This window comes from Vigna unguiculata, chromosome 10, assembly GCF_037176805.1.
Source record: "Vigna unguiculata cultivar grain cowpea cultivar isolate G323 ecotype 2 chromosome 10, ASM3717680v1, whole genome shotgun sequence".
Taxonomy (NCBI): domain Eukaryota; kingdom Viridiplantae; phylum Streptophyta; class Magnoliopsida; order Fabales; family Fabaceae; genus Vigna; species Vigna unguiculata.
In genome coordinates, this window is record NC_140801.1 from 38,761,529 (window position 1) to 38,774,065 (window position 12,537).

The following is a 12,537-nucleotide window of genomic DNA, read 5'->3' on the forward strand; positions in this document are numbered from 1 at the left end:
TTAATAACAATAATAAATATAACTTTAAATATTTAAAATTTGAAATACATTATTTATCAAAATTATATTAATTATAAACGTTTAAAAAAATATAAACTTATGAGATATGTCATATTACTAGTTTTTATACCTCCGCACGGGGTTTTTTAGATCTTATTTTTTTTTTAAATGACAATGAACAATAAATGTTATGCGATAACTTATATATGAAAATATAATGTGTTTAAAAAATTGTGAAGTGTAGAAATGAATTAAACAAATAATAAAAACGTACTGTTATTGCTTTGAGAAGCATCGTTGTTGTATTTTATTTTGTAAGATCACTAATAGAAATGTTAAGCTATGTTGAAAATATGATTTCTTTAAAAGACAATTATTTTCCTCCAATAGACAATAGAACATGCAGTATTATATATTAATTGTATAAATATTCGTTTAACTTTTACTCACAAAAATATTTAACAATTAAATGTTTTTATGAAAATAATTATGATATTTGTGCTTAAATGATGTACTTTGTTTGTTAAACTAAATCTAAATTTTACTTTTTACTTACATAAATTCATTTATCCATTTAAAAAAATACTATAAAAAATATATAAGTTAATTAATAACTACTAATTTTAATAAAATACTAATAATAATACAAATACTTATTATTATTTCAATATAATTAATTTCTTTATATAATTTTCTTTAAATATATAATCATGTATACTTATAAATAGAATATTTAATAAAAATTTTAATAATATGAAAAAAATTAAATAATTAATTGCAGTTATTTTTTATAACAAATTAATTAAAAATAGATAATATTATTTTATAGTAATATTAAATATAATAATAAATTATATTATTAATAATATAATATATCAATTAATACTGAACTGAATTTATAAACATAAATTATATTGAAATTTACGTGTTTTAAAGTTACGTTTAATATAATTATTATTATATTTGGAAAAAAATTTATTTCCTACCTTTTTTTTCTTCCAAATTTTTTTTATATATATAGAATTTATCAGTATGCTGTTCATTCATGCGTTATAGTTTAAAAAAAATTTAAAATTGTGTCTCCTTACTAATACGGATAAGATAAGTAGATTTTTAGCTGGGTTCTATGATTTGATCAGTCGAGTTTCCAGTAACCCCTTTATAATATTTTTTTTATTTTATAATTTTTTTAATCGATTTTGGATCTCTTGGTTTGTTTCATGAATGTTAGTAGTGGTAGAAAGATTGGTCTTATTATAAATATAATGATTGTCGGCAGAACAATAAGAATGATTGTAAACCTAATTTTTTTGAATTTAATAATGTTTAGATGAATTGTTTTACATGTTTAAGTATGTGTTTGATCTGAGTATTAAAAAGTTATTTTACACAGGGTACGTCAAATGGAACAATAAATTCGGCCTCCTTAATTTTAGCTATATAATAAGTTATAATAAAAAAAAATCACATAGATTTAATTAGATGTATTTTTTAAAATATATAAAATGAGGAAAACTTATATTTATACAATATATGTAAATACAATATATTTAAAATATGCAATTGAATAATCTTATATAGAAAAAAAATATTTATAATATCTTTTGTTTCATGAATGTTAGTAGTGGTAAAAGGATTGGTCTTATTATAAATATAATGATTGTCGGTGGAACAATAACAATGATTGTAAACCTATTTTTTTTTGAATTTAATAATGTTTAGATGAATTGTTTTACATGTTTAAATATGTGTTTGATTTGAGTATTAAAAAGTTATTTTACACAAGGTACGTCGAATGGAACAATAAATTCGGCCTCCTTAATTTTAGCTATATAATAAATTGTAATAAAAAAAATCACATAGATTTAATTAGATGTATTTTTTAAAATATGCAATTGAATAATCTTATATAGAAAGAAAATATTTATAATATCTTTTGTTTAAGAAAAATAATATAAAAATTGCAAACTCAGTAACGTAACAATAAATTTGAATATAAAAAAAATAAATCATGAATACAAATAAATATATATATGATAAAATATTAAAGAAATTATAAATTAATGTAGAAGCTTAGATTTATTTTCTAAAAGAATATCATAAATAATAAGATTTTTAATATAATAATTAACTTAAAGATTTCTTTACGTAAAAAAAACATATTTGAATATTTGTGTTTAGGAACCTAATATAATAAAAATTAAGTTTTTCAAGAAAGAAACAGATAGAAATTCTAAATTTTCTAAAAATTTATTTAATGTCAAAAAAATATATATTTGAAGTCATAAAAAAAATAACTATTAATGTATTTTTTAAATCCTAATTTAATATAAATTTAATTTATTGTTCAAAATTTTAGAGAACTATCTTAAGTGTTGTTTGAATGTAGCTACATTTCATCCAAAGACAAAATTTTTTCCAAAATCTCGCCACAAAATATTTGTTGGCTTAAAATCATAATTATTCATTTTTTTTGTCAATTTCTTTATGCTTTAATTTTGAAGTCCATATCTTTGAATATATAACAAAAAATTGTAGAGAAAAGTTATTTTTTTATAAGAAATAATGAAATGAAACAAAATTATAACAAAAATAGGAAATAAAAATGATTGTAAATTCTCCTCTAGAATTTCTTCCACATACCATTAAGGATACCTCATTGCTAACAATCAAAAAAGAAATTTTTTTGAAGTGAAATTAATTAAACAATACTATCGTTTCAGTTTCCAAAACTTTTATTAAATATAAGACAAATTCAATTAAAGCTTCAAACTTGGTGACATATCAGTATTTGGCAGTGCATTGAGTCCCACAAAGCATAATTGCTCACGTTGATAATTGATGCTCACATAATTAGAAGATGTGTGTTTGCAATGCATTATGACACCAAACCAAAACCCAAAATATTAATTGCTTTGTTCAAAGAAGAAAATGAAAAGTTAATTGTTAGAAGAAAAAAAATTGATTTTGATGATGAGTGAGAAGATAAGTGTTGGAAAAAGAAGGTGAAAAGTTGGTGAAGGAAGTCTTGAAAAATGAAAAACTTTGTAGTAGTGGCGTTGGCACGCTGAATTAATTTTTTTGGGAAGATGGAAAGTAGATCTTTACTATTGAAGAAGATAGTTGAAATTATGCAAGAATTATTTTTATGGCTTTTTTGAAGATGCAAAGTAGATTTCTATTACTTGGCTAGAAGGAAAATTGGATAACATCATTGAAACTTAATTTTTTATTTTGAAAGTTGGCAACATCAACTAAACTTTTACTAACATCATTGTCGCATATAGTATTTTGGATCTTACACAAAATGAGGAAGAAGAAATGTTGAAAGACAACAATACAACGAAAATGGCACATTATGTATTTGTGGATTTGTGAAAGATAAAAAAACAAATGCTAAGATGATAGATTTACCAAAAATAATAAATTTTATTATTTTAGGGATGTCCATCCAATACAAATATTTTGTAGAAAGAAAATTTTTATTGTTCATTGCATTCTAGTGCTAAGATAAAGAAGTTTTACAATGTCAAAACTTTTTCATTGGCACTTTGACAACAAACTTTATGATTTGAGAATTTCAAAATGGGCATTTGGTCCCACAAAACTGTTGGTCTTCATAATAAATAATAATAATAATGCATTATAAATACACAAAATTTTCTTGTTTATTGTGGATCTACCTGTTGATATGCTTCAATGCATTAAGACCATACAAAATGAATTGCTTCTAGTGACAATTAATGTTGTGTGAATTAATGCTTGGTGAGAATAAAATTAAAGTCCCAATTATTAATTAATTTTCATTATATTACTTTCATTAACAATGTTTGAGCATTAATCATTAAGCAAAGTATTTCAAACACATATTTTCATAATCTGAAAAATTTAAAAAAAAAATCACATTCCAATTACAACTTATTGTAAAGAACTTTGATGTGGATGCTAATTTCGTTACACTCAACTTTGAAAATCAGAAAAATCTATGTCTTCCTCCAAAGCATGAAGAAGGAATGAGTTAAGATAACAATTAAATGCGGACTACACTTACCAAGATGTGAGGGTTTGACATGCAGTTGGACTTTTCAGTTACTAATATAAATTGAAATTGGACTTTTGAATTATTGAAATACAAATTCAATTAATAATTTTAATAAAAAAATTAAAATTAAAATGCCTAAATAAAAATAAATAAAAGATTAAAATGTCACCAAATAATACAAAATGCTAATTTCAAATCCTAAAAACAAAATTTTTAGTTTATTAAACTATCAAAAACTGAGTTTTGAATTTTGCTAAAATCAATTAAAGAAATAAATATCACTATATAAGTCAAACAAATTTGAAGCTCAATATTTATATTTAAATAATTATATAATAAAGATTAACTGATTATATAATAAAAATAAATCTTCAATCACCAATGACATTGATAAGTATAAATATATATTTATTTGTTAATCTTAAAATGTTTGCTATTAGTACTATTGGTTATTGTTATTAATCGTTACTATTATTATTATGATTATTAGTATACAAAAAATATTATTGAAAAAAATAAGTATGTCTTTTTGATATTGAAAAAATATTTACTTTACGCTATTTATAGTGATAATTTCTAATCTCAAATATTCTGTAGGATTCTAAAAGATTGAACATTATTTTGGATATACATCTCTATTGCATACATTATTACTTTGCATATATCATTATTGCATAAAAAAAGTGTTTACATATAATTGAATTAAATTAAGTTAAATTGAATAATGTAATATATTATTATACATTATTATTAAATAGTAAATAACAAATGTCAAATATTAATAATTATATTTCTTATATTAAAATTAAAATAGCAAAATACAACTCATAAAATAATAATCCTAAATAATAAAAAATTGGTGTGAGAAGACACCACGAGAGAGCATTGAATGTTTTGGAAATGATTAACTATTGCATGCTGCAGCCAAAAGGTGTGTGACAAGAGATCTGTTGTTATCTTTTCACACTTGAGTATGCTTTGGAAGATGCAAAAGTTACCTAAAACATAAAAAAAAAAAAGTTTTTCAACAATCCACGTATTTGAATCAGTCATAAAAAAATACTTTATACTTTAATTTCAATTTTAAAGTATCTTCGATAATGGATAAGGAAAAAATACCAAAGTATTTATTTGACAAAAAAAGATTATTATAGTCAAATACATACCTTTTCTTGTAAATGAACTGTAATGAAACCATCTTTAAACTTTGGAGCTAGTAAACTTGGTGTAGTGAGTGTCCATTGATATATCTATATGTCTGCAAGAGATTTGGTAAAGAAGACGATATAACAAATATATAATTATAAATGTAAAATAAATCCAATATTATTAAAGAAATGAAAAATGAAGAATTAAATAATTACATTTAAACTTATTAAATATACAAAAGGTACACTTAGTTATAATTAATTACCTTCAATGATAATAAGTAGTCTTAAACAGATGAACGATCCACCAGATTTAAAAATATGTTGAGGAATTAAAAATTTAAATCAAAATTGAAGAATAAAAACGTAGAAAAACAAACAACCAAATCTTAGAGAAGAAGAGAATATCAGCCAAAGTATGAAACTTGCGTACCTTTATTGTCGTCGTCAAAGAGTGAAAGGTTTAAAGATTCAACCTTTACTATGTAGAAGAACGAAAATACGAACAACAAAGTAAATCTGAGAAAAAAATACCAATCAAACATATAAATGCAACAAAGTAAAGTAGATTTGAAAACAAAACATTTATCCAACAAAAAAATAGAACAAAAATAAGTAGATCTCAGACAAAAATATCCATAAAAAAGAAAAATAATAGAAAAAAATAAGATTTGAGAAGATGGTAGAAGAACAATAAAAATTAGAAGTTGTTACCTTGTTTTTAGTACGATGAAGGTCCTTAAAAATCTTAGAGGAAAACATCAACAAAAAAAAAAATATCTGAGAAGAACAAATCCATCCAACAGTAGATCTGAGAAAAAAACCTCGACCCAACACATTTTGTCAACAAAGAAAAGTAAATCTGAAAAAATCCACCGAACAAAAATAAGTAGATCTTATCGAAAAATATCCATCAAAAACAAAAATAATAGAAAACAAAGTAGATATGAGAAGATGGTAGTAGATATGAGAAAACAAAAATTAGAAGTTGTTACCTTATTTTTAGTACGGTGAAGGTCCTAAAAAATATCAGAGGAAAACATCAACAAAAAAGATCTAGGAAGAAAAAAAATCCATCAAACAGTATATCTGAGAAAAAAACCTTGACCCAACACATTTTGTCAACAAAGAAAAGAAAATCTGAAAAAATTCACCGAACAAAAATAAGTAGATCTTACAGAAAAATATCCACGAAAACCAAAAATAATAGAAAACAAAGTAGATCTGAGAAGATGTAGAAGAACGAAAAAAAAAATTCTGGTTACCTTTTTTGTATTCCTCAAGTTGCTCAAGGCTCTCAAAGCAAAACATCAACCAAAAGAAAGGTAGATCTGAGAAGAAAAAAATCCATCGAACAATATACATGGAATAAGAAATCTGAGAGCAAATAAACCATTCAAAAGAGAAATAGATTTGAAAGAAAAAACTAAATCCAACAAATCTCGTAACAAAAGAAAAGTAGATCTGAAAGAAAAACATTGATCCACCAAAAAAATAAAACAAAAATAAGTAGATATCAGAGAAAAATATGCATCAAACAAAAAAAATAATAGAAAGAAACACAAGAAGGTAGAAGAATAACAAAAATGAGAAGTGGTTACCTTTTTTTAAGTCTCGTGAAGGTGCTCAAGAATATAAGATGAAAAAATGAACCAAAAGAAAAGTAGATCTGAGAAGAACAAATTCATCCAACAGTAGATCTGAGACAAAAACCTCGATACAACAAAGTAAGATTAGTTAAATATGGTAGAAGAACGAAAAATCGCAGAAAATGTTACCTTTTTTTTTGTGTTCTTCACGTTACTCATGATTCTGATAGCAAAACATCAATGCAACACAAAAATAAAACAAATACAAAGTTGATCTAAGAGCAAAATTGAGATCAAAACTCAAGATCCAGTAGAAAAGAACCAAAAAGATTATTTTTTGAGTATATCTGAATGTTTGACTCAGAAAGATAGAGATGAAGTCTCGTAAAACAAATACAAAGTAGATCTAAGAGCAAAATCGAGATCAAAACTCGAGATCCAACAAAAAAGAACCAAAAAGATTATTTTTTGAGTAGATCTGAATGTTTGAGTAAGAAAGACAAAGATGAAGCTTCACCATGGTGTGGTGTTCTGTGTGAGTGAGAAAGAGAGAGATGAAGCTGGAGATTTGGTGTTCGCCATGGTGTGGTGTGTGGGTGATCTAGAGACAGATGAAGAAGCTGAGAGGTTTAAGAAAGAGAGAGAAGAAGCTCTGAAGAGGTTTGAGAAAGAGAGAGAAGACGATGAAAAGGTTTGAGGAAGAGAGAGAAGAAGATGAAGGGGTTTGAGAAAGAGAGAGAAGTTTGAAACAGATGATAGTGTGTGGGATACGGAGAGATGAAAATATTTGTTTTTGATTTATTTTTTAATCTTCAAAATTATGAGAAGATGACACGAAAACATATTTTCCTGTTGTAGAAAGAAAAATTTGAATTCAACTATTTCAGAAATATTAAAATATTGAAAACTTTGCCATTTGTTAGTTCACATTTGTATATAGATATAGATTTTAAAAAGTTAACACGCAAGTATAAATTTGTATTCTAAAATAATAAATTATTAAGTGTTATAAAATAAAACTAATAATAGAGAAAGAAAAAGTAAATGAAAAATAGAGAATGAGAGGATGTGGATCAACTTTTCTGTATCTGATTACTTGATTACCGATAGGAAGAATCCTATTTATAGATACAAATCAAATAGTTAATTCAAATATTTACATAAAGGTAGTGCATATGAGTATGAATCATATCAATCATATGAGTAACCATATAAAATTAATGGACGACCATTAATTCATAACACTCTCCTTTCGGTGTCCATTGATGAGAGAATGTGTCTGGTTAAAACCTTACTAGGAAAAATCCTTTGGAAAAACCTAGTGAAGAAAAAAGAGTACACCATTCTATATAATTTTGTTCTTTACATATTCTATTTCTCCCCCTCATTTAAACTTACATCATTAAGATGACGAAGTCCAATCTTGTGAACCAATTGCTCAAAAGCTCTCCTTGGCAAAGACTTTATAAATAAATCTGCTAGATTTTTGCATAAACGAATATTTTGGATCTCTACATTATCCTTTCAATTGAACAATGCACTATTGTCTTCATATATTGTTGTTGATTCCATTCTTCTAAAGGATAAACCACAAGTTTGTCGTACATGTTGAATTATAGACCTTAACTAAACATATTCACGACTTACCTCATGTAATGCTAAAAATTATGCATGATTTTGACGATGTTGTTGTTATGGTCTCTTTCACATATCATCATGAAATCATTTTGCTACCACATGTGAATAAATATCTTGTTTGTGATCAACCATTGTGACATTGTGAGAATATAATAAATAACATGCATCTGCATAAATTCAATTTTGAATAATTTGGATAAAATAATTCAATATCTGTAGTACCCTTAAGGTAATAGAGTATATTTTTTACTCCAATCCATTGTCTTCTTGTAGGTAAGAACTATATTTTACTTAACAAATTTACAACAAATGCAATATCACGTCAAGTATAGTTAGCAAGGTACATTAGTGCTCTTATAATACTAAGATATAGTACTTCTGGACCAAGAAGATCTTCATTATAAAAACACCTTTGCTTAAATACTCAATTTATAATCTCAAACAAAAATTTTACCTTTTCAAGATCCTTCATCTCAAATTCTTTCTTTAAGTAATCAATTGTCTTAGTGAGTTCATTAGGAGTTCCAACGATGTTTATGTCATCCACATAAACAACAATTATGGCAAATTCATTTTTGGATATTTTTATATAAATACAAGAACAAATAGGATCATTTCTATATCCTTCTTTTAATAAGTACTTAATAAGACGGTTATGCCACACACATCCTTATTGCTTTAATCAATAAAAGGCTTGTTCAATTTTACTAAATGACCCTCTTTAGAATTTTCCTTGTTGGGCAAACAAAATCCTTCAGGGATTTTCATATAAATATGATTCTCAAGAGAACTGTACAAATAGGCTGTAACATCATCCATTAGATGTAAATGCAAACCTTGTTGTGCAACTAGGATAATCAAATATTGCAATGTTGTTGCATCCAATGATAGTGAATATGTCTTTTCACAAATCAATATAAGGTTTTGTGAAAAAACCTTGAGCAACCAATTGTGCTTTGTATCTAACAATTTCATCATTCTTAATTTGATTTTTGCGTACTATAGGTCCAAAAACCTTGCATTTAGCAAGAAAATCTAATTATGCTTCTTTGCATATTTTCATTTTTTTACCAATCATTTCTTTGTCGAAAATTTTCAATGACCTATGGTTATTGATCCTCATTGTCATTCATAGCATTCATTGCTATATTATATGTAAAAGTTTCATCAATGTTGACTTCATTTTTGTTTTATACTATATAATTCATGACATAATTTATTGAGATCTCATCATTTTGAACAATTTCAGGTACCTGAGGTTCTTTTAGAACCGAATCATTAATTATGTTAAATGAATCTTTTGTGATTTCCACCTTTTTGTTTAGGTCATCTTGCCTTTTAGCTCCCTTTCTCATTCAAGAGTTTTCATCTTTGAAACCAATAGGCCTATCACGCTTCAAGTATGTCTTTGGAACTAATACGCCTACCATGCTTCAAGCGTGTTATGAATTAATATCAATTATCTTCGGAGCATTAGCACTTGGTATTAGTTACCATTTTTCTGTTAGTAAAATATAATGTAATTGATTGACTAATTTTAAAAATAAATTATTCTTTGAACTTCTAGTTCACATTCTTTTGTACGAGGATCAAGACGAGATAATGATAATTCATTTCAATCAATATATTTTTCCAATTGTTTTCTTTCTCCCTAATGTTAGAAAAATTTATTCATCAAAGTGACAGTTGAAAGTCGAACTATAAATAAGTTTCCTGTTGGTAGTTCAAGATATTTCATTACTGAGGGAGAGTCATATCCAACATAAATTCTCAATTGTCTCTAAGGACCCATCATAGTCCTTTCTGGTGGAGAAATCATATACACCACACCAAAAAATCTTATATGAGAATATTATGTCATTGACCAAAAACCAACTGAATAATAAAGTATTTATGATAACTTGTTGGTTTGATGTGAATCAATAATGCAACATACAAAATTGCATATCCTCAAGTAGCCATTGGAAGATTAGCTCTCATAAGTAATGGTCTTGCAACTAATTTTAGACGTTTTAGTAATGATTCCACAAGTCTATTTTGAGTATGAACATGTGCTACTAGATGCTCAACTTCAATTCCAATTGATATACAATACTCATGAAAAGCATGAGATGTAATTTCACCAATATTATTAAAAAAGATTTTCTTAATCGGATAATATAGGAGGTGAGCTTTTAATTGTATGAATAACTTTGCAAATACTTGATTGTTAGTTGATAATAAACAAATATGTGACCATCTAGTTGATGCATCAATTAAAATCATGAAATATATAAATGATCCATATGGTAAGTGTATTGGACCACAAATATCACCATGTATTTGTTTTGAAAATGAGATTGACTGATTTCTAATTTTTCTAGTAATGGTCTTATTATCAACTTTTGTGAACGTATAGTACATGAGAAGTCATTGGTCTGAAGAAGTTTCTTGACTCTTAAGTGGATGTCCACATGAGTTTTTCGACTATTTTTTGCATCATGATATACCCAGGATGACCTAACCGATCATGCCAAACAAGAAATTCATTTCTATTTGTAAGCTTTTAACTTATAATGACATGCATCTAAATTACATTACTATAAGTGTAGTATAAGCCATAAGAGAAGGCTAATAATTTCTCCAATACACATTTTATATTCGACTCAATTCGAGTGATATAAAAATATTCAATATCTTGTTCATTGTTTGTTTCAATGTGATATCCATTTAGACAAATATCCTTGAAACTTAATAAATTTCTATTAGACTTAGGAGAATAAAATGCATTTTTAATATGTAATCTTGTAGCTCTTCCAGAGCCTTCAATTATATTTGTAGTACTAGAAATAGTACTAACATTGAATTCTTGCATTACCAAACAAGAGAAAAATTTATTACTCTTAAGAATTGTATGAATTGTTGCACTATCAATAAGACATATATCCTCATCATTGGTGCTAGTGCCAACATTCATTCTTCATATAAACATAAATATCAATATGAGAATCTTTTTTAGCACTCTCATAACTAATGAGATGATCAATGCTTCCATTTGGTTTAGCAAAGAAAATAATAATATCAAGATTTGTAGCACCCATATGGCCATAATCAAAATCACCATCTTCATAAGCAAAATGTGTTTCTATGTGCTTCTCATTATTTGTAAAATGCTTTGGTGTACAAGTACAATTCAAATGGTCTTTACCATCGTAATGATAATATATACTTTCATCTTATTTGCCAATATTTTCACATTTTTCTTTTTCCTTTTTCATATTAGTGTGCCACTTTTGGTGACAAAATGTGTCTTTGAAATTTCCTTTATAATCATGTCCATAATCAATATCACAATCATGAAAATATAAATCATATGTTGCTGCATTCACTTCTGGAAATGAAGCAGAACCAATTAAATAGGTTTCATGATTTTTGATCCAAAACTCATTGCTTTGTTCAACTATACAAAAGCATGAAATAAATTCATAATATTTATTATTGCATTAACTTCTGGGAATGGAGTAGAATCAATTGGGAAGATCTCATGATTTTTCATCAAAAGCTTCGTTGCTTTGTTCAACCATACAAAGACATGAAATAAATTCATAATATTTGTGAAATCTCTTTTCACAATGTTGTTGTCATAGAAGCAAATTAGTTGCTCAGTTGCTTTATTTCTTTCTTTAATGGTATCACCAAGACCCATTCATCTAAATGTATTTCAACATTTAAAATCCAATATAATTAATTCTTCCTTGTAATATCAAGGGTCACAAATGCAAAATTTGCAAGGTTTGACATGTTTAGAATTAATACATAAAATAATTGTAATAATAATAATAATAATAATAATAATAACAATAATTTAAGATGAAGATCGATAAAGTCAAACCATTCTTATGACAAAAATAATAATACAAGATAAAATTATAAATGAAGAAAGGATTAGGAAGAACCTAGATTAAGACATGCAAAACTTTGTCCTTATAAAATAAAGCTAATAATAGAGAGAAGAAGTAAAGGAAGAATAGGGAATGAGAGGATGTGGAACAACTTTTTGTATCTTATTACTAATAGGAAGAGTCCTATTTATATATACAAATCAAATAGTTAATACAAATATTTACATAAAGGGTAATGG

At 25.7% G+C, this 12,537-nt stretch overlaps 1 long non-coding RNA gene across 1 annotated transcript; it reads right to left on the reverse strand.

Annotated features, from left to right (window-relative positions):
- Positions 1-4,818: 4,818 nt before the first annotated feature.
- On the reverse strand, positions 4,819-6,205 carry LOC146882547 (uncharacterized). The gene is made up of 2 exons (XR_014985105.1): positions 5,209-6,205; positions 4,819-5,040 (listed from the first exon to the last, which is right to left on the reverse strand). It is a non-coding gene; the product is annotated as an uncharacterized LOC146882547 (long non-coding RNA).
- Positions 6,206-12,537: the final 6,332 nt, after the last annotated feature.